The sequence below is a fragment of the Balaenoptera borealis genome (assembly GCF_965194805.1).
Source record: "Balaenoptera borealis genome assembly, chromosome: 10".
NCBI lineage: Eukaryota > Metazoa > Chordata > Mammalia > Artiodactyla > Balaenopteridae > Balaenoptera > Balaenoptera borealis.
The window spans coordinates 114,685,020-114,708,014 of record NC_138874.1 but is presented as its reverse complement, the minus strand read 5'-3'; the positions used below and the strand labels follow the sequence as shown (position 1 = coordinate 114,708,014).

The window sequence follows — 22,995 nt, the reverse complement described above, 5'->3', positions numbered from 1 at the left end:
GTTTCGGGAAGTTAGTTGTATATTGCATGAAACTGACAAAATAAATTGTTGGGGCCCACTCTATTTCTTATTCATTGTTGAAAAAGTTGTAGTTGTTCGCTTAATACTCCAAGCTGATGAGGCATTTCATTATCTTACCACTAATACACTCTAGAAAAGGGAATCATTAGAGAACAGAAGTCATGGAAATGTAAACATGTGAATAATTTACACTTTCAACTGGTGTTAAATAAAAGGGTTTAATCTAGATAGAGATCTGAGAATAAATATTCATTTCTAATTTCCAATGAGCAAACTTTATCTCGTTTTAAAAGTCTTTCCATTTGATTTTTTTCCCCTGGAAGATAATGGCAAATTTGACATGGAAACATTTGGGAATAAAATTTCCCTCTGGTCAACACAACCATGAAGAGTTATTATGAAAATCAAAATTTGAAATAATTGCAAACATTGTAATGAGTAGCCATCTTAGGATACTTGCCTCCTCTTACCCTCAGAGGGTTACCTTCCTGGTGTTGTTTTCCTGGGGGATGGGAAAAGGAAGCAGAGGAGAGAAATTGCCTCTCAACGTGGACAGTTTGTTGGATGCTTGCCAGCCTGGGTAGAGGCCTGGCCCACAGACAGAAGTCAGCTTCTATCTCACCAGCCAGTGTCTGCATAGGCCTTGACATAGAGGAAGAGAGTGTGGCTTAAGAAATGTTTGGGAGATGCCAAGCCACCACTGAATCAGGGGACCTGCTGGTACTACTCAGGTTGGGACGGGTCCAGGACCATCCCCAGTGGAATCCTTTGCTGTCACACCCAGCTCCCCAACCTGCCTTTCTTGTTTATCCTTCTGGAAGCATTGTAGAACTAGGCCTAGCTGCTCTGTTTTTTCTTTTTCTTTTTAAAATGGATATCTTGAGACATAAATTACATGCTATAAAACTGACTCATTTTAAGCACCCAATTCAATCATTCATTAGTGGTGCAGCCATCACCATCATCTAAGTTTAGAACATTTCCGTCTCCCCAGAAAGAAACCTTGTGCCCATTTGCAGCCCCTCCCCCATTTCTGTTTACTCTACCCCCATTGGCTCGCATACTGCCTAGGTTGTTGTTTGCACTCAGTATGTAATTGTCAGGTGAAGGCATTTGACTATGTGGACTCGTGTTATGGGTTTCAGAGCCTTATGGAATGTCTGAGTGGAAATGAGCTATTTTTTTTTAATTAGGCAGTGTACCTCAAAATATATAGTTACTGGTAACTTTTTTTTATTGGAGTATAATTGCTTTACAATGCTGTGTTAGTTTCTGCTACACAACGAAGTGAACCAGCTCTGTGTATACCTATATCCTCTCCCTCTTGGACCTCCCTCCCACCCCTTCCCCCATCCCACCCATCTAGGTCACCACAGAGCATCGAGCTGAGCTCCCTGTGTTATACAGTAGGTTCCCACTAGCTAGCTATCTTACACATGGTAGTGTATATATATATGAGTCCTAATCTCCCATTCATCCTACCCTCCCCTTCCCCCCCACCGTGTCCACATGTCCGTTCTCTATGTCTGTCTCTATTCCTGCCCCGGAAATAGGTTCATCTGTACCATTTTTCTAGATTCCACATATATGCGTTAACCTACGATATTTGAAATGAGGTAGGAAGGCTCATCTAGTCTAAACTTATCATTTTATAGTCGAGGAAGCTAGCTAACTGCCCACTGCATGGTTAACAAGGGTCAGTGAGGGTCTGGGATTCAAGGTTAGGTGACTGTGGTCTTAGCCTAAGAGGAGGCACACGTGCCAGCAGAGACCTTTCGAGCTGCTCTGGAGTCAAGATGATCTGTGAGAGCCAAACCCCGCCGGTGGTTTACTGAATTGTCCGTACGGCCTAGTTCACTCCGTATGGCCTAATGTCCCCACGGAGGCAGAGGGGGCTGTGGCCGGTTGAGGTGTCCCTGCCTGACTGGTCTCGCAGCTGACTTTATACACAAAGTTGGGACCCACTGTTGCTTTGTTTTTGTCTCCTCCCCGGTCCTCTCTCTTTTCTCTTGAAAACCCCTCGTTTCTTCCTTCCACCCCAGAATCAGCTTTCTCTTTGCGTGGGAACTGGCGCTTCTCAGGCCTCCTGCACTTCCCCGATGACAAGCCTGCGGGGTCAGAAGCATCCGGGCTCCCTGGACTGTTCTCGGAAAATAGGAGAAAGAGAGGTACGTGCATCTTCTCTGGGTCTTTTCTATTTAAGCAGATGGGGGTTGCTCAGATGGTCCAAAGTGTGTTTTCATGATTTGATTCACAGAATTTTTATAATCAAAACTATGCAGAGTGAGTTTCCCAAAGAATTTCTTTTTCTAATATGCAAACTTCTGTTCAAATTCCAATACCAGATTATAAACAGATACAATTTCTCAGAACATCTCCAAAGGGGCCATTTACAAGATCTTGCTCAAAGAACAATGCATTATTACAAAGAATTATGTCATTTTCAAAGATATTTCAGACCAGTGGATCAAATCCTCGCATATCTCTCCTGATTAAATTCTACTGATTAAATCAGTTGTGATTTATCTGATGATTATGACTGTAAACCATAAAATGAAAAAGATCTTTTGATTTGAAAATTGGTCATTAAAATAATATTCTCTAAATTCCCCATTGATATTTCATTTCAACAAAGAAACATGTTTGATCTTTATATTTGTGCTAAAAATCTAGTTTATCTTTTATCTAGGAAATATAAAAGGAAATATAAATGTATGTTTTTCCTAAATAAGTATATAAAAATCAATAGCAATCTTACATATGATCTGTAAGCAGTTAGCACATTAGTGGAAAACATAATTAGTGTTCCTATTCACAAAAGCACCCTAGAATAAAATACTAACCTAGGAAAAAATATTAAGAAGATGAATATAGAAACAAATGAAGAAAACTACAAAATTTTGCCAAGAAATATAAAAATAAGGTTTGAATGAATAGAAGGACATACTAGGTTCTGGATGTAAAGACTCAATACGGTTATTATGATATGTAAGTGTTCGATATTTTCTTAGGTAAACTATGAAATATTAAAAGCTTTTTTAGAGCATAATTCATTCTATCAACATTAAAAAAATCTATTAGACTGTGGCATTGGAGTCATAGCCTCAGTGTGGTTTTGAATCTCCCCAAGATGCTTTCTGCAACCCAAGTAAACAAAATAGGGTAGTGAAGGACGTAAAATTGCAGACTACAAAAACTAGGTGATGAAGAAACTCCAGCTGAACCCCAGAATATGGAAGGGGGTGGCCAAACCACCCTCCGCCAAGGCAGCGAGGGATCAACTGTGTGCTGACAGATGGGCTGAGGGCGTGCCTCTGTTGTCAATCAAACATCTCACACTGAATGTGCAAACGTAGCCACAATTGGCCAGGCTGGGAGACGTTCTCAGATCATGTTGCTGGGAGAACAGAAATGGTTGTACAGGTGGGCTCTGGGCCGCAAAGGTGCTTCAACAGCCTGGCCCTTGGGTCTCTCGAGTGAGCAGGAGATGCGTTGAGAGGGACAGAGCCTCGCTCTGAGGGAGAACGCGGGATCAGAAACCAAGCTGAGCAGGGCAGGCACAGTGGGGGGCCCGGCGGGCAGAGGGGCGCAGGCAGTGAGCAGGGAGGCCCAGAGGGAGCCTCCCGGTGAACGTTCCAACAACCAGACCCAAAGCGAACAGGTGGCAAGCCTGTCCTGAGGGTAAGACCTGCCGTAGGAGACCCAGAACCAGACTGAGACACGTTCCAGTACCAGACTCGACCTGGAGACAGAGCAGTGGCCACACAGAGTCCACGTTTTCAGCCATTCACGGTTTCCTGAGATAGAGTTCGACTTTAGTCTCCATACTGAAAAGGGTGCTGCATACGTGAGCAAATTGACCCAGAATGGAAGAGCCCTAGATGTGTCCTAGGAAAGCTATCGGGCTTTGAAAAATAAGGAAAACGTTCTTTGAGAATCCAGGCAACATGTCAAAATAACTTGTAAGAGAAAGAAAATGAGAGTGGTGTCAGTCTTCTCAACAGAAACACTTCATGCAAGAAAGCAACGTTTTAAAGATTGTCAAGAAAAGAAAGTGTGATGGAAGGATTTCACAAGCCACTCAGCTTTCCTTCAAGTACAAAGGCCACAGAGAAACTGCAGCGGACATTCAAGAACTCAAGGACAGCGTTCCTGTGAGTCCTTCCTGGGGAGTCTATGCAAGAGAGGGTGTCAGGCAACCACTAAGTAATTAGGAAAGACTCGGCATGAAGTGTTTCAGAAGGTGTTGAAGATACTTCACTGCAGGACTAAGGCTGAAAGATGCAAATAAGGATGACAAGTTAGTCCTATGCTGTGTGCTCTGACGATGCTGAAACGATGCAAGGAAAAACACGAGGAGAAAGAGGAGAGTAGACAGACTCACTGCTTGATTACCCGGTAGGTATTAGCTAAGAGTAAAATATCAGTTGCAACTGATAAATCAAGTAGTAACATCTTACGTATATTAGGAGTATGAAGAGTAACATTGCTGCTAGCTTCTAACAATTTGGTGGTTGGGGGAAGAGGAACAGAAAAGGGCCAGAATTACCAGTTACCAGTTAAAGTCTGTTGTCATAATTGAGAATGGTTCTTAATCAGGATTCTGGGAGAAATTCAGCCATATGGAAAATGATTTGATTTTCTCCCTTCTCCCATGATGGAACTAGCTATGCATCATTTTAGATGCTTAAGAGATGTCTTTTTTTTAAATCTAAAATAGATGCCTTAGAGTCTAATTCTCTTGCAAAATCGGATATTCAGCTTTGTTTATATCTGGCTATATTGAGATTGGCTGATTAATCTAAAGAGGAGACGGGGACTATCATGCAAAGTTATTAGTAACAAGAGAAACACTAGAAGAAAAATATAAGCCTTCATAAATACCAAGTCTGGTAAATAATACCAGAATAGTAGAGAACAGGACCCTATAGTGAAAGACTTTGAATATGCATCTGTGTGAATCATGATATACATAATATACATATACATACATACATACATATAAATGTGTATATATTACATGAGACTACATGAAAGAACCAAACTCAACATATTGTTATATCGATAGACGTAACTCACTCATTTAAAGAATTATGTCAGATTGGCTCACAAAGCAGACTACAACTCAAAGCTGTATCCAGGAGATATGCCTAATACAAAGTAATTGAGAAAAATAAATAAAAGGCTGGTAAGGATGCAAATACTAATTGAAAGAAAGCAGGTGTTGCAATTTGATAATAGACAAGGTAGAATTCAGCCCCATAAAACTTAAATGAAAAAAAAGGATATATTATAATGCTAAAAGCCACACTTCACAATGAAGATATAAATATTATTAGTATCTATGCATTAGATTACACAGATGCGACCCTCATATAACAGAAACTACACGAAAGGAAAGAAGAAATGAACAGAGGTTCACTGGCGTAGGAGCTATAGACAGGCATATACAGTAGGGCAATTTACCCTTTCAGTCCTAGAGAGATCAAGATGGCAAAAAAATCAGTGTGGATAATACTCATCTACCTTATTCATTATGTAGAAGACCAAACAACACAGCAAATAAGGTAGACTTTGTGGATATACTTCAAATTTTGTACCCCTATAATAGAGAGCATACTTTCTTTCCAAGTACACATTCACAAAAAAAATGACCATATATTAAGCCATAAAGAAAACCTCAGTAAATTCCAAAAAATATAAATAATACACACCACCCTCACTGACTAAATGCAATAAAACTAGGAATTAATAAGAAAATAAAAAACAAAAGTCACTTTCACCTGGAAAAACAAAACCATCTATTAACAACTCTTGGGTCAAAGGGGAAATAAACAAACTTGCAGAATTTCTAAAACTGTTCTAAGGAAAACAGTGTATCAGGATCTTTGGGATATAGCTAAACAAAACTCACAGGAAAATCATACCATTATTTAGCTCTATCACCAAAAATGGAAACAAATGAGTTATATTAGAACTCAAAAGGCTGGAAAAGAACAAACACTTCCAAGAGGAATCTTGGAAGATCTCTTCCAAGAGGATCTTTTTACTCCTCTGATCTTGGGGTGTTACGGGGGTTCTCCTGGGAAACTTACTTTCATGAAGGCCCTCTTTTTTGTCTGTTTGGAATTGTTGGCACTCTAACTTATTGGAATTTGCCATTGATCAATTTCCATGTGCTCTGTATTCTCCAGAATTTCTTCTCTGTTTTGATCTATTGAGGGGTACAGTTCTAGTACAATAATGGATTAAAAAATATTCTTTTAGTGATTTAAACTGGGTTTGGATAGGGATGAGAGAATAATATGTCTTTAGTCAGCCTTAGTAATCGGAATCCTGTTTTCTAACTTTTAAATTAAGAGCATCTATTCTGCTAGTAAATCAGAAATACAGAACAAGTTCTAAGACATATTTTCCCCCTTATACTTTGTGCCATTACATTATTTTATCTTTTTAAAGGAAAACAATTGAGTTTTTGCCTTTTAATCTATTTCTTTGTGTATTTTTATTTTTCCCTAAAATTTGCCTGTAAATTAGTCAATTTAATTTTTTATTGTTGCCTGTCTCCCTTCCATCATTAATTTTCATTAACTCTTGAGTGGCTTTATCTTCCTTCTTGATGCTTGAAGACAAAGGTTATGAACACCAATGAACAGAGTATCCGGTTTTGAGAAGTCAGATTGCGTGTTTGGCTTCCTTTATAATGTGTGTGTGCGCATGTGTGTTTGGAAGCTTTTGCGATGGGAGAGTTTTTCTCGGTGCCTAAACCACAAAAACTGACGATTGAATAGATTTTTATCATCCTTGCAGAGTAATGTTTTATGTACGTGTAAGATAAATTGACTAATTCTCACAGAAAAGCGAAACTTTTCCATTTTATTTTTGTGAGCCAAGTTAGCACGAAATTCTAACTTTTTTTTTTTGGTAAAGATTTTATCAAACCTCAGCCTAGCAAAAAGTGACTGGAAGTGTATCTGTATCTAGGAATCTTGGTAAAGCAACACCATCCCTAGATAATGATGATGCCAAAGTATTGAAAGTGTATTTAGATCGGTGCTTCTGTGTCTGGGCTGCCCAGGTGAAGGCTAGTGTAAATTTATGTCGCCAACCACAGCAGGCCCGCGGAGCTGCAGGACAGTCACAGTGCGGGTCTCTCCTGATGCTCCCAAACCACAATTTGAAATGTTCTCCACTTTTCTCAAATTGTCTTTTTCTTATTGACTAATAAAATCTCTCTATATTAAGAACTTGATCATGTTATTTGCAATCTTTTCCCAGATTTATTTCCCTTCTATTTTAAAAAGGTGTTTTAAATTATCACAGCAATCCATATTTTCTTTATGCTTTTCCCCCATTGTTTTCGTGTTTTCTCATTCATTCATTTATTTGGAAAGACAGACATGATTCTCCCTTCATGGAATTTACAGCCTAAATATATATATATATATATATATTTATAGTCTTATTTTAAAAATTTTGCCTTTTTTTAGTATTTTCTTAGTGAGTTAACTTAAACCCATCTGGAATTTATTTTGTTATATCATATGAGGTGTGCCTATAACTTATGTCAATTTTTTTTACACATGTGGGCATTTTTTCTGACCCTATTTATTAAATGTCTCCTCCCCATGGTTTTAAATTTTCCCTCTTAAATGAAAAAGTCATTAGTTAAATGAGTCTTTCTGACAGGGAAAATTTCCCCGCACTGTTCTTCTTCTCCCCCAGTAATTTCTTACCTCTTCTTTGTTATTTATTTTTGATATAAATTTTAGAATGATTCTGTCAGGTGCCATAACAATATCCACTGGGATTATGACTGCATTTGTATTCCTCTTTTAAATTAATTGGGAAAAATATCCATCTTTACTGTATTCAGTCTTCCCATCAATGACCATGATCTATTTCTATAAAATGTTTTAATGTCTCTCAGGAAATACTTGTGGTTTTCCTGTTGCAAATTCTGTACAATTCTTGTTGGGATTTGTCCTTGAATTTTATATTTTTCTTTGCTATTATGAAATTAATTTTCTTCCATTCTGTTTTCTAATACCTTAGGAATTAATTCTTCTATATTTAACTTGTTTCTGGCTACTTTACTTAAAACTTGAATTAATTCTAAGGGTTTCTCTGTATGTGGTATATTTCTTGCAAATAATTTTGTCATTTCATTTATAATAGTTCATTTTTTAATATTTCACATGTCACTGCATTGGGAAAATCTATCAGAACAATGTTAAAAAACCATAGTGATAATAGACATCTTTGCTCTATTTCCAGTTTTAACAGAAATAACATCAATATTTTTGCATAGCTTCAGTTTTATCATCTAAAATGACGATGATAATGTCTACCTTTGTTCACATGGTTAAGAAGCAGAAATAAGGAAATGACTGTCAAACAATATATAAATATAAGGTGGTAATGTGATTTATTTCTAAGATAGACTAGATTAATAGTCTTAACAGTGTGAGACTCAGAAGGCATTCGTTTCTCTAGAAACCACCCATTTCCTGTTTTCACAGATAAACTAAAGACTAACACTGACTTCCCAGATGGAGTTCTTTCCTTCCCTGTTAACTGTTTACAAGTGGTGGAGTCCTTCTTAGGTGGGCACAGAAAACAAGCATAAGAGCTTATTAAAACATCCACTGGTCTTGTCCAAATTCAAGTTCACCTTAGATTCCAAGCCCAATCATCTTTGGGATGCCTGTTCTACTTGGTGGATATCAACAAAAGGAGTGACTTAGGATCTTATCCCGCGTTCAGTTTCTGCAGAGCGGTTTCTGTCTTTGAAATTGACAGTTGGGAAATTGGGGTTGCACAGGAGTGAATCCTCTGTCTCCACCCTAATTCATGCGGGGGAGATCCTGGAAGGAGATGCTGTGTGGCTGTAACTGACCTTCCCTGTTTATTTCATCTGTACAGGCACCACGCCCAGGGCGGAGGCTACCAAGTGAACCATCACAGTGGAGGTGGGTGGGCAGTGTGTCCTCCTGGGACCCACTCACACCTAGAATCCATCCATGGGCAACTGAACTGTTCGCCGGAATTGCCTGCAACTTCCCCTGTGATTAGGCTTCTAAGCCGCTAGTTAGATTGCTGTGCTCTTCTTAATGTGGTTTTTCAGCAACTCAACATATTTGTTCTTAAGCAATTTAGACACCAGTCGGTGTTTGTAAAGACAATATTCCCAGGAAAAGTCTCTGGAGAGGCATGTAGTGTGCGACCATTTCATGATAAAGTGGGGATGGTGGCCATCAAGAGCTCATGCATTTGCTTCCCTGCCACCGTTGCAATCTCGTCAGATGCCACTTTCCACATTGGTAAGTGGGTTGCTCTCTGCTTAAAAACGAGGACCTGGCTCCCCTACTTCTTAGTGGAGCCAGTAAAGCCGGTGGCAGTAAAAGGAAACAATGCGTAATGTTCACCATACTGCTGTGTGGGAGTCTGCTTAAGACTTGGGCCCTAAATGGTTTTTAATCCCAGGATGCACTGATTGTGATAATGTGAGAGAGGTCAACCGTCTGTCTGTCATAAAATCATTGCAAATATGAGCAGAATAAAAAATGGTTAAAGGGATCTTGTTACAGATTCTGTTTATTCCATAAGGACTTGAGGAAAGCAAAGAGGCAATGATTCTGTTTGGGGCTTGTTCTTGAAAGATTACCTTTTAGGTAGGTAAGTCAAAAGTTTAAAGAAGTAAACAGAGTTTAAATACAGCCAGTTTTAGTAATTTTTCTATTGTTTGACTTAACTGCTTCATAACGTAATAAAAAAACAACCTGCGGTACCTAACCAAGGACAGAGAATTCTTAAGATAAAAAAGCCGTAAAATCTTGCGAGGGCTCGTCTATAAAATATCATTTTGATTTTGGGTCTAGAGCAGGGCTATACATCTCAAATTACAATAAATCTCTAAAAGTCCGATAGTGATTTGTGCCAGCTTGCGCTGTAACGGACAACATTACACCATCCCATGAAGTTATGATTAAGGAATTGGGGGAAAAGAGTGAGTGTTATTCTGGACTTTATTTTGGCACCTCGCAGAGCTCAATGTTACCACAATTATTGGTTTTCTGAAATATGTCCCTATGCATTATTCTGATCAGATTACTTGCATTGCACAATCCTCTGGTGAATAACAGGACAATAGCACAAAATAAATCTCTCTCTGAAATTTAATCTCCGTGTCTGTACACTGTTAAGAGGAACATCTACAGTCCTCCGATAAGGAGCTGTATATCTTCCCTAACTGAACTGGGGTTTGTTCTTCAATTATCTGCAATGGAAATTCACAAACAGGCAAATGACCACGTGGTGATGTTTATGTTAGGAACACGGTGTTGAAACATAGCTGATGTTCTCACAAGCCCCGTGTGATGAAATGCTAATTTCTTTTGTAAAAATGCCACCGCAGATCGGGTTGGATGGTCTTCCCCAACGCGTTACCCTTTCACCTCCAAGAAGTTTCTGGGCTAATTCTTTTGAAAATCTTCCTCCCCAGTGAGGGGTGGCTGTGTACGTGGGACCATCCCTTAAAATTTTGCACCTTTTCCTTTGAAGCTCTGTGAGGATCCGCTCATTTAAAGGGGATAAACTGTTCTGTCTTTAGTTGTAGAATTTCTCCCAGGGAGTGGAGAGTGTGCCAATCGGGAAAACACAGGATACTTGTGCCCCGTGACCCTGCCTCTTGTTTCTTGAGCTGGGGGGCATGTTCTTGTTGAAATGAGTGATGGGGGTGGGAGAGGTCTGGCACACACCCTGTAAAAATAGGACCTGTGCTCCCAGCTGAAACCCTGGGAGCAGCCTGCTTCCTATGCGCCGCTGTATCACAGCCAGAACCGATGCTGTGGGCCCGGGCCAATGGCAAGCCAGGAGCGCAGCTCTCATTGCCCCTTGTTGATGAGGAAACATCACATCTTGAAGTCATTTTTTCCTCTCTTTCTAGAAATCCTATTGTCAGAATGTTACCAGACCTCCTGATTTGGGTGTGGACCTCTTGGAACAGACTCATATCCTGGGGAAGTATCCAGGAAATGTTTATTCTTTATTTCAAAATTAGTTTTTGAAAAAAAATTATAAAAGAAAGACATGTTCACTATAAAAGGAAGCAAAGAGTACAAAATAGGCTAAATTAAAAGTTCGCCCCCTGCCCCCTGCCACCAGCCCACTTCCCATGTGTCTGGGTCCTCTCCCCCGAGGGTGTGTGACAAGGACTTTCTTCTATCCTGTCACAAGCGTGTGCAGGGCACGTACACAAGAGGAACCGTGTTTTACATACCCCGTGCCTTCTTGTTCTCACCTGATATATCCTGGACATATTTTTTTTTCATATCTACACATACCTTCAAGCTGATGGAAATGAATCCTGCTTAGTATTCCAGAAACAACTTTAATTTGTCCTCTACTCATAGATGTTGAAGCTGTTTCCAGTTTTCCTCTTTTACAGACAAAAGGAAAGCAAGAAAAAGGATAGTGCTTTAGAGCAAGTTTGGTATAAAAAAAAAAAAGACTCAGTTCAAATCCTAACTTTATCCCTCTCCGACCATGCCACACACCTCCTGTAAGCCAGTTTCCTCATCTGTAAAATTGGAATAAAAGACACCCATGTCGCGTAGTTGTTGAGATAATTAAAATAACTCACGTAGAGAGCGAAGACCAGGGCATTGAGTACAGAAAGCTTTCTCTGTATCTCATCTGGAATAAACACGCCTCTGTGTGTGTGTGTGTGTGTGTGTGTGTGTGTATGTGTGTGTGTGTATGTGTGTATGTGTGTGTGTGTGAGAGAGAAAGAGAGAGAGAGAGAGAGAGAGAGAGAGAGGGGCAGGAGAGAGAATCTTTGTGAGATTCAATGAAGTGAGTGCATTGTAAGATTCAGTCTCCCTTGTGGAATTGCTGGGTCAAAGCCCAGGTGCGCTTTAAATTTGGGGGACTGTTGCCACATCGCCCTTCTCAAAGGAGCACCAAGTCCAGCTATTACGAGGAAGTACCAGTGCCTCTTTCCCATACTACTGCCAGAACTGGATGATTCACAGGCTGGTAAGCCTTTGCAAATCTGTAAGTAAAAACGGTTCTTTTTGCTATGATGTGCATTTCTTGACTTATGGTTGTTTCATACTTTCGTGGTATTTCTTCTCTCGACAGCCCATCCATATTTTTGGACATTTTCCTTTTGGGCTGATGAAATTTAAACAAACAAACAAGGTGTGTTTGTTCTTTTTACATTCTGGAAAACCCCCTTTCACCCGTCATAGGTGTCGTGTGCATTTCCCCCGGACTTTCATTTCTTTACCGATTTAGTAAATGGAAATTTTGCTTCAATGAATTTGACAAATTTTATTTAGGCATTGTTATCAGTCTTCTTTATTTTATCTGGGTTTGGGGGCACAGTTATAACCACTTAGCTATTTCCAGCTTATTAGGAAAATCCATGCTTCTTTTAGAACTATCATGCTTCCATTGAGAAAGTTAAGTATTGTAGGTCTCTGGAACATATTCATTCTATAAATATTCATCCTAACTGAAACTTTACCCCCACTGAACATCTCCCTGTTTCCACTCTCCTCCCAGGCCCTGACAACCACCACTCTACTCTCTAACAAATCAGTATTGTCAGCTTATAAATTGGTTAAGAGGGTGCATCTCATGTAGTGTTCTTACTACATATAGCCCCCGTAGTCAAACCAAACCAAACCAACAATAACAAAACCCAAAGGGGCAAGAGGAAGCTTTTGTAGGTGGTGGATATGTTTAGTGCTCTAATTGTGGTGATGGTTTCACAGGTGTACGCGTATGTTCAAGCTCATCAAATTGAATACATTAAGTATGTCCAGGTTTTTGTGTATAGCAATTATATCTCAATAAAGCTCGCATACACATGACTATTTGGCCCAAGTGAAGTTAATTTTGGTGTAAAGGGTTAAAGTAGTGATTCATTCTCCCTTTCCCGAAATTGCTAGTCAGTCGTCCTGACACAATTGGTTGACCTGTCCATCCTTCTCCACTGTTTGAATGGTAGCATTAGAACATGAACATTTCTGTATGTTTTATTCATTTTTGGAGACCCTATTCTGTTGCCTGGATTTACATAACCATTTTTATTTCTGTATCATATTGCCTTTTTTTTTTTTTTAAAAAAAAGTTACTTCTTTAAATTATCATTCAGGAAAATTGAATTTTTTTTCTTTTAGTTCTGGTAGCTTCTTTTTCATTTTTCTTTTTAGTTCTATTTAGTTTCTTTTAGTTCTATAGTTCTATGAATTTTAGCACACGGTGTATGTATTAAACTGCTTTAACTAACGTAGCTTTATCATATGTTTGTTAATGCAATTACTCTTCTCGTACGAAAGTTGTTGGCTCTTTTCATATGACCATTTTAGATTTTGGCCAATTAAAAAAAAATTCCTGATTTTTAAAATCTGTAAATTTTAGGAGAATTGATGTCTTTTCACTATGGAGGTATGTCCTTCTACTTACTGAAGGCTTTTTTTATGTCCCTTCATTTAGTTAAATGTGTTTCCAATGTGCTTCTGTTTGCTTCTTACGTTTATACCTAAGACTCTTGTCTGGTTTCTTGCTCTTGTGAATGAGAAATCCCCTTCCAGTACATTTTAAAATCTATTTATTATAAAGAAAAGTTATTGATTTTTCAATAACAATTTCATGACCAACAATATTAGTAATATTTTATTATTTCTGGTAGTTTTTTGGTACCTTGACTTTTTTTTCCCAGAGATACACTATATTCTCTGCTTTACTAATTTGTGTTATCTTTGCGTGCTCCTCCTCCCACCTGTGTTTGGTTCATTCTCTTTTTCTTATCCAACTTCTTGAGTTGGAGATTTAGATTATTTTTCTTCAGCTTTTTAATATGCAATCAAGGCTTTCTTTTTTCTCCCAATACTGCTGTAGCTATATCCCCAGTGATTTCGTGTGTTGTTTCTTATTGGTCAGTTTTAAATATTTTTATTTTTATAATTTATAATAAACAATATACTAAGTAGTAATAAGTAAGTAAAAATTTATAATTACAATTTCTTTTGACTTTTTCTTTCTCATTCTTTGCCTTCTGTTTGGTTTTTTAAGTTTTTTCCTCTGCTCTCTTGGTTTGTAAACATTCTATTTCTGTTATTTTGATGACTACTTAAACTTTTTAACCTGTATATTTCTGTCCTCCTCTAGAAAAATACAAGGACTTAAGAAGACGTTAGTCATTTCTTATGTTGAATGAATAACACTGGCCTCCAAAATGTCACCGTTAAGTATTATGTTGCCTTTTGGGGGGGTGTGTGTGCACATGTGCACCATTTAAGGATGAATCTAACCTATTAAGTCTTTCTTTAAATCAGAAAAGAACTTTCAATTTTATAAACTTTCTTCAGGAATCTGTTTCTCACATTCTTGTCTTTGATCTACTGATCAAAGATTCACAGATTTTCTTGTGTCAAATCATCTAAATGGTAATTGAAATCACATCTATTCTTTATTCATTTTTGCAAAAAATACTTCCTGGGCATCACTCATGTGCTGTTCTAGGCAACAAGGATGACGAAGGAAGACCATCACCCTCTCCCAGCTTGCTTTTGTACATGTCACAGACAAGAAGCCACAACTAAGCAAGACGTTCGACAATTCACCGAGGTCAATAGCACTTTGAAGGAAGTGAAGAGGGGAACGTGATGGAGACTCAGGCATTGCTGAGAGCATCTTGAGGCTGTGAGTGTTCCGCACGACGTGAAGGCTTTCAGGCGCCATGCTTTGAAAGCTGCTTTACTCGTCATGAATATTCTTTTTGTTAGCACACTTTTACTTCCGATCTTTCTGTTTCTTACAGCATATATTTGAATTTTAATTTAATATACTTTTTAGGTGGTGAATTTATCCAGTTTACATCTATTGTGACAGATGTATTTTTAGAAGGCGTTATGCATGATTTTATGTTATTGTTTCCATTTTTTATGCTTCCTTTGTATTCTTTTTTTTGCTCACACAATCTGAGTGTGTGAGAGAGGCACAGAGAGAAAACTGGACCGGAGAGCGAGTCTGTCTAGTAAATATTCGGGAAGATTATGTTTCATTTTAATTTTTTTTGGGTTACTTTTATAATGTTAAAAAATTGCTTATACTTCTATTTCTTGATTGATCAACTTCAAATAATACCGATTTGTCCTAAACCATGAAAGATGGGGAAATATGTGGCTTTATATCCTCTTTTTTCCTCCCCATCTCTGGATTATTGTTAGTTTGTTATACTTTTAGTATTTTTTGATTAAAATAAAACAGTATTGACTTTCTGCTTTATCCCCATAATTCTTACAATCTCTTTATCTTAATTCCATATTTAAATACATGCAATGCTCACCACCAGTTCATATTCTCATTCCTAATTTCCTTATTTATTTTCCTAGATTGCATCTAGCCTTTTTTCCACGAAGGGCTCATGAATGCTATAACTGAGAAAAAGTTTTCTATTCAGTGTGGACGCAAACAAATTGGCTGGGTGTGAAACCCTGGAGTCATACTTCTTCCCCCAATCTTTGGAGAATAGTGTTTCTCAAAGTGTGGTTTTCTGGGACCCCTGCAGCCTCAGAATTATCAGAGATATTTGTATCATACGGACCAGCAATTCCATCCTAGTGAGTCAGAGGTTCCGAATGTGGCTTTGGGAATACTGCTCTTTAAAGAGGCACCAGAGGCCCCGGCGGCATCTGCAGCTGAGATTCAAGCATCAGTGCAGCCTGAATTGTTCTGTGGGCCCCTGGCTCTGAACCGTGCGCACCAAATCTCGGGTCATCCAGGAATTTACCTTTGTTAGTCGATTTCCGTGTTCTGCTTCCTGCCCTTAAGGGTTTTTAAAAAAATACTTGAAATTCAGTCACTTCCTCTGGATATATCTTAGTGTTTATAGTCTTGTATCATTTTTTTCCACTGGATTTGGGGATCAGGTCTTTCCTTAGTTTAGGAAAGTTCCTTCCATGATATCTGGGAATGATTTTATGTTCTGCTCCATGTCCTCTCCCTTTGGGGACCCCTCCTCCCAGCCCCTCTCTTTATCTTTACTCTGATTGGTTTTCTTCATAGCAGTTGACAGTATCTGAACTTGGTTCATTTCCTTGCTTCTTCCCCGTCTTTATGATAAAGTCAGCTTTAGGGAGCTGGCGGCTTCCTCACTGCTTATGTCTGGGGTCCTGGAACAACACCTGTGCGTAGTCAGAACTCAATTATTCAAGAATTTTAGAAGGAACAAATGAATGACTACGTGAAGAATGAATGAAGTAGCCGCATCTGTGTTAGAACTGACTGAGTCTAAATTGGAACCTGATGTCTTTCTCTCACGTGCATCACCTCCTCCTTGTAACCCTTCATCTTTCCACATCATTCTGTGACGTTTCCACAGGCTTGGCATTGTCTGTTCAGATTCCTGCTGCTTTAATTGAGGTTTTCGCTTCTGTAACAATTTTGTTATCTTAAATTTTATCCCCTTCTGCTATTCTTCACTTTTATCTCTATTTTGTGATGTTCTCTGTTTTATCTCTTATAGTTCTTCTCTCAGGTATTTCTTCCATATTCCATTTTCTCTTAAATTTATCTGAAAATATAAAGAAGCATTTGCCTGGAAGATATTTTTCCCTGTCTTTGGAACAATTCTTTGAAAGCGTGTCCTTTGTCAGCCTTTTCCCTGACTGTTCTATTTTCACTTGCGTCATGTCTTTGTCAGACCTTTATTGAAGAGCACTGCTCATCTTCCAGTGGGAACGATCCTATTGGGCCCTGATAGTTACTCAAGGGTAGTCTGAGCCACAGCACGGAGAGGGAGTGAGCTAGTGAAATAGTCACCTTGGTTTTTCGTCTGTTCTGCATCATCCTCTAACTTAGGAGCAGGTTTTTCTGCATTTTCCTGTTTTTCACTTTGGCATGCCCTTAGAATGCATCCCAGTAAACTCATATTTTTAGTGGGGTTTTTTTTGTTGTTTAATTAGGATTAAATGGTAAATAGTCACAAAACTGATTGTCATTTTTCCTTCTCTCCTGTTTTTCTCCAGGTTGGAATTCAAAAGCTGAGAGTGTCTCCAAAGAGGACCCATCTTCAGCAATGCCTTCCTTCCCATTCTGCTTCCTCCCAGGTTTTTCAAGACCCTCTCATTTTCAGTGACATCTGTTTGCTGTCCTGGCTCAGCAGAGAGATGCAGGGTCCACCCTGGATGCTGGATGTGGTTCTGTGTCACTGTCGACCATCACGTGTTATTTGAGGTTGCCATCATTTACTACCTTCACTGAAGCTGGAGCTCATTTGCCATCATTTTTGCTTTCACTGGTGGATTTTAGAAAAGAAAGCCTGACTTTACTCGCTTTTTACTGGAGCAACTTTGAAAAAGTGGAGTGAAGTCCAGCTGGCTTTGGGTGGGGTCCAGTGATGAAACTGCTCCCAGCTCAGCTGCCCCTATTGCTTGATCCATATGTCCCCGTGTGGTTCTTATATGGTTTTGCTAAAACTGGAAAGAAGTTACAGCCAGCACGAGTATAGTGTTTATAATGATTTGTTTTGAGTAACTCGCTGGTATTTCAGGATTCAGCAAATGCTGATAATTTGTGAGTAACTGCTGGAGCAGAGAAAACTAACATTCAATGGATACCTACTAGGTGAAGATTGCTTTACGTCTGTTATCCTTCAATTTAATCTTCACAACAACCCTACTGGCTAGGTATTATTATCTCCGTTTTGTGCACCAGGAAACTTGCTGGAAGTTGCCTTCCTACTAGGATCTGATTGTGAAGCAAGTGCTAGTTCTCTTGAGCCCTGAGGTCCTCTGTGTGGAGATGTCTCCATTACTGTTTCTTGTGCTTCTTGGCAACATTTGGCCTTATCAGGGCCTAAGTGAATAAAAGTTTTGTCATCGTGTTTGTCTTTATGAATGTCAACGTGGAGGGTACCCAGTGATCTTACCCATGGGTTAAGGCTGTGAAGTCAAAAGGATTAAGACAGCAGTTAAAAACAGGTAGTGTTTCCCCAGCTGCCCGTTACATAGTAGTTACAGCTGCTGGGCTACAAGGGCGCTAAGGAGGAGTACAGGCGCCTTTTGTCTCTTAGAGCCCCTAGTCCACATTTGTGTCTCCCCACAGGCTGCTTGGCGAATGAACAACTATCCTCTTACCTGACTCTCTCACCCCCATGGCACGCGGAACGTCTGCGGCGGGTCGTGGGTGCTCAGTAAATGTTGGATGGATGGATGGATGATGGGGAAGTCGGTGCAGGTTCTGAACTCACAACACTCACCCCTGAAGGCCCACTTATACTTCCAAGACTCTCCCATCCTTAACCCTACAGTTAGGGATTCATTCCTTTTGCTTAACACTTGGTTCCAGGTGTCCATCATAAATGTGATGCTATGTCTCTCTGTGAAGAACAGATACTCTGAGAAGAGGGAATCAAACCTGCTTTGCTAGGTGTTTCTTAGGTGTCAGACTTTCTCCCTGAGAAGAGCTCTTACTTGAGGAGGCGTTATGGGGGGAGGAAGAGTTGAGGGAGGTGGGTAAATTCTAGGAGGTGGTGTAACGGCCCCAAAGATGGAACCTGGGAATACGCAATGTCACATGGTGAAGGGGAATTAAAGTTGCAGATGGAATTAAGGTTGCTAGTCAGCTGACCTTAAGGTAAGTATGTTATCTTGGCTTATCCAGGTGGACCCAAATAATCACAGGTCTTTAAAATTGGAAGAGGGAGGCAGAAGAGGTGGTCAGAGTGATGCAGCATGACAAGAACTCCATCCACATTTGCTGGCCCTGAAGACGGAGGAAGGGGCCATGAGCCAAGGAATGCGGGCGGCTTCTAGAAGCTGGAAAAGGCAAGGCAATGGTTTCTTCCCCCAGAGCCTCCAGAAGGAGCTCAGCCCTGCAGACATCCTGACTGTAGCTCAGCAAGACCCGTGTGAGACTTCTGAGCTATAGAACTATAAAATAATACATTTGTGTTGTTTTAAGCCATTACGTTTGTGTAATTCATTACAGCAGCAGTGGGAGACCAATATGTAAGAGAACACAGTTTGAAAAAGCTGGGATCGCAGTTGAATTGCCCACCTCCACTTGACCATCTGGAACAAAGATTGGCCTGAACTGTGAGTGAATTATTTGGACCTGCATCTGGGTTTAGGAGGCTGCTCGGTGGTCTCATTGGTGACCCCATCTGCTGGGGACTTGGTGGGCGAGTCACCAGGCCTCCTGGAGAAGATGGGGAAGAAAACACAGTTTAGCTCATTTCTGCCGATTTAGTCTCCAATGAAATCACCCAAGAACTGTTTGGGTGAGTGTGACAAAGCAGCAGTGGGATAAAGATTCAGAAAACACCTCCCTTGGTCCTCCGTTTGAGAGATTTCAGGCGTTTTAAAGTCTTCTCTGAAAGGGGAACACATTTTATTCAAATTCCTGGCACAGCTGCAGAAGTGTATTAGCATTTTTGTTTTGGTTTCAAAGTTTCTTCTTGATCGATAATGATAGCAGCTCAGCTGGAGAAAAATGCACACATGCACACACATGCATACACTCAATCACATGTGCATACACACGCACACACACATGCACACCCTCATACACACATGCACACCCTCATACACATGTGCATACACACGCACACACACATGCACACCCTCATACACATGTGCATACACATGCATACACGCACACATGCGCACACACACACACACACACACGCATACACAGAGTTCTAACAGCTCCCAACGTTCTGTTCAGCAGCAGATGAATTGGGTGGGTGTTCATATATGTAGATTTGCCTATGCTCAGCATTTTAGGGGACTGAGAGTGGCCTGTTATAAATATTAAAACAAAATTCAAACATTTTTTAGTTCTTATATGCTAGGTGAAGTGCTAATCAGGTTACATGTGTACCTTATTTAATCCATAAAATTGTGTAAAATAGATAATATTCCTATGCCCATTTTATAGATGAGAAAGGAGGTTATAGCCTAAATGAGGTTGTGCAGCTTGTGTGCTGCAGATCTGGTCCTCCACGCTGGTCTGTGTGACTCCAGATATGAGCTCGTGGTGCTTACATGCTCATAATGGCCAGGTCGCTGAGTTTGCACCCTGGCTCCGTGTTCACTAACTGCGTGACTGAGGGCAAGTTGCTTAATATTGTTGTGTCTTAATCCTTCATAGAAAATAGATGCAATAATAATACCTACCTCAAAGGGGTGTTTGTGGACTAAATGAGTCAATACTAGTTAAGCACTTTGAACATTGCATGACAACTAGGATGTCCTCATATAATGATAGCTATTGTTGTCACCTTAGGGCTGATTTTTTTCTGTAAATTGTCATGTCGACCAGTGGCTTGGATGAAGTGTACTAGTGAATCATTTGTGAACGTTGGACACAGCCTAGTTCACATCAGCCAAAGTTTAAATAAAACAAAACAAGAAAGGAAATTAAGCCAATGGGTAAATGTATATCTTAATAATCCCTTTCTTTTTATGAATATCATTCTCATAATAACCTCAAAAGGTCAGTGGGGCAGTAATTATTGTATTTTTTTTGTTGAAATTGGGGAAACTGAAGCTCAGAGAGCAAAAATGACTTGACCAATGTTATACAATGATCAACCAGGAGAGGCGGATCTGCTTCCAGATGTAGTGATGATTCTGCATCATCTCCCTCCCTCCCTCCCTCCCTCCCTTCCTTCCTTCCTTCCTTCCTTCCATCCACTCATCATCCACCTAACCATCGATCCATCCATTGATCCATCCATCCTTCTTTCCTTCCTTCTATCCATCCATCTATCATTTATCACGCAGAGTGTGCAAAGGAATGCAGTGACCAAATCCATTACAAATAAATGTGGAAATGTACATATTCCTTGAATCTTGGCTCACTGGATTCTTTCTAATAAGATTATAATGGCTTCATTAGGTTTTCTTCTCCTGGGGTCGTCTTTGTCTTTGTCTGTGACCTGGCTACTCCTGAATATTTTTCTTGCACTTATTCAGGAAGCATGCATATTTTCATGAAATTCTACGAGGACTTGATGCTCACCACTGATGGTGTGAAATGGATTTTAGCATGTGAGGAACTCAAAAGATATGTTAATAGTCCTATGTATTGTAATGAATTTAGAAAAAAACGTGTAATGAGCATATTTCAAGGACGGTGTTTTGGTGATTTTCACTTGGGATGAGGCTCCAGTAGGGAGTTCCCCTTAGATGCCACGTGCAGGTCTCAGCCCTCTCCCTGACACACAGATGCAGAACGGATGCTCTGGGTGTGACACCTCCTCCTTGAAGCCGATGGGGATACCCCCGACAGGAGCCGGGACTGGAGAGGAGAGTGCAGCAAAGCAATTGAACTGTCAGTCATGGTAAGAGGAGGCCACTGGCGAGACGGCACTGACTACAGACAACTCTTCTTTAATACTGAGGCTTCTTGGCCTTAGCTTGAAAAAGTCTTCACTCTATTTGTGTTGCAAGAGCTTTCTGGGTGAAATCTCCCAATTGTGAGATTGTATGCACGATTACAGCTGGCTTTGCAAATTAGCATATCTTGCAGGTATATTAGCTCATTTGAACAACGTACATTCATCCCTAGAAGGCAGCGTAAGCTGCCACCAGTATTCCACATGCAGGACAGGAGAAAGTGGTGACCGTGGCTGGCAGTACAGTCTTTTCCTGGTTCAGATGACCTGGCGGGGAGCTCATCTGAAGAACCCACTAAAAATATTTTGAACATGATGAAGACACACTTGAAAGACTTGCTGAAAGGTATTCAGGGGTGTTTTCCCCACCTCGACGGGAGTGGTGAGTGGACAGAGAACAAATTCTCATCACCTCCAGGATGTGGTGAATCATTTATTCAGGAGAGCAGACTCTGGAGATTGCCTAAACCCAAAGTTCCTTATACCATTTGGGTTAAGGATTAATTCTCGGTGTCCAACATGACCAAGGTGAGATGGTTGACTATTTCTGAGAATGTAAAAGTGGGAATTGGTTTTCTTGGTACTAACTTATATTCAGTCTGAAAACTGGAATCGTCTAGAAGACAGAAATGCACCTAAAGCAGAGATTCTCAAAGTGGGGTCCCCAGACCAGTGGCCGCCACCCCACCTGAGAATTTATTAAAGGGGCAGCTTCCCAAACCTTGCCCCAGGCCTACAGGATCAGAAACGCTGGCAGGGGTGGCACCAGCCCTGCGTCTGTATTCACAAGTCCTCTGGGGGCGCTGCTGAACCCTCTACTTTGAGAACCGACTGGAAGCCGAATAGCCCATCACTCACGACTGATGGTGGAGAAGTCCATCCTTTTCACTGAGGAGCTTACTTTCCAGTACGTGTTTTAGGGGAATTATTTAGATTTATCATGACCTGTATTTCTTTTAAAAAATCTAATCTTTTAAAATATAGTTAAACTGTTTTATTTAAGTCATGTTCATTTTACGGATACCTTCTATTTGTGATGAGCGATATTTAGTGTTTCATTAATGGTAATAATAATAACTTCATTCAAGAAAAAAATGAGTATTTTGAAAAAGAAAATCATAGGTTAGGTTAGTTAGCAATGGTACAGTTGGTATTATTTGTATCTTCTTTTAATATTTCTATAGTGAGTGTGTATTACCTTTGTCATCAGAAAACAATATGTGTTCTAAATATAAGTAAATCAATAGGTTTTAAAATGTACTGTCGGGGGGGCGGTAAAGATGGGGTAGATGCTGATGGGAAGCGGATGTACTTATTTTTTTTTTTCCATTTTTGCCATTAGCGTTTGACTGACTTACTAATGGCGTTTTAACATAAAACATGCGATGTGTGACTACAGAGTTCCGTGATTGCCCTTCAAAACCTTGCTGGAAATGAGCATCCTGAAAGTTCTGCTGATAAATAGGATTTTTAAAAATGTCACTTATTTCCCTTTATACTTACAGTAAACTTCTTTCTTGTGGTGGACAGTTCTGACTTTTCCTGGAGTCATGTGA

The 22,995-nt window shown here is 39.9% G+C and overlaps 1 long non-coding RNA gene across 1 annotated transcript; it reads left to right on the top strand.

The window, feature by feature from the left end:
* The first annotated feature begins 1,409 nt into the window (after positions 1-1,409).
* LOC309636040 lies at positions 1,410-20,207 on the top strand. The gene is made up of 3 exons (XR_014249202.1): positions 1,410-12,078; positions 14,557-14,736; positions 17,064-20,207. It is a non-coding gene; the product is annotated as an uncharacterized lncRNA (long non-coding RNA).
* Positions 20,208-22,995: the final 2,788 nt, after the last annotated feature.